The sequence below is a fragment of the Ictidomys tridecemlineatus genome, chromosome 1, assembly GCF_052094955.1.
Source record: "Ictidomys tridecemlineatus isolate mIctTri1 chromosome 1, mIctTri1.hap1, whole genome shotgun sequence".
Lineage (NCBI taxonomy): Eukaryota > Metazoa > Chordata > Mammalia > Rodentia > Sciuridae > Ictidomys > Ictidomys tridecemlineatus.
Genome location: NC_135477.1, coordinates 239030167 through 239030808, shown reverse-complemented (window position 1 = coordinate 239030808; position 642 = coordinate 239030167). Strand labels below are relative to the sequence as shown.

General features: G+C 35.5%; 1 non-coding gene across 1 annotated transcript; it reads left to right on the top strand.

Moving 5' to 3' along the window:
- The first annotated feature begins 254 nt into the window (after nt 1-254).
- On the top strand, nt 255-417 carry LOC144367663 (U1 spliceosomal RNA). The gene has a single exon (XR_013427193.1). It is a non-coding gene; the product is annotated as a U1 spliceosomal RNA (small nuclear RNA).
- The last annotated feature ends 225 nt before the right edge of the window (nt 418-642 follow it).

Genomic DNA, 642 nt, shown 5'->3' with positions numbered 1-642 from the left:
GTAAGTTGGATACCAGCCCCGGGACTTCCTTATTATTCTTACTTAGGTAGATTGGAATCTTCTGTTTTTCAGAAGATTTTTCCAGTGGCAGAAATGTTTCTTTTGAGGATATACCTGTTTCCTTAAAGTTTTAGTTTAATTATATGCAATTTACCACAAGTAACTAAAATTTGGTTTAGATTGGTGCTGGGGCCTGATGCAAGAACTCAGTCCAACACAATGGTCTCTCATAATTTGTGTTTAATAATACACATATACTTACCTGGCAGGGAGATACCATGATCATGAAGGTGGTTTTCCCAGGGCGAGGCTTATCCATTGCATTTCCAATGTGCTGACCCCTGAGGTTTCCCCAAATGTGGGAAACTCAACTGTATAATTTGTGGTAGTGGGGGACTGTGTTTGAAGTCTCCCCTAGGGAAAAAGAAAAATACAAATATTAATTCCTGGTAGAGTAAGTTCTGAAAATGGAAGGCTTCTAAAAACATCATGAACATATTAAAATATTAATTTATAGTATTTGAATAGAAAAATTAAGGAACACAATAGAAAGTGAAAAATATCATAAGAGGAAGAAAATTAATCTAGTTTAAAAATTTTTGCTCATCAAGTAGCATTGCAACACAGTACCAGCAGACACCA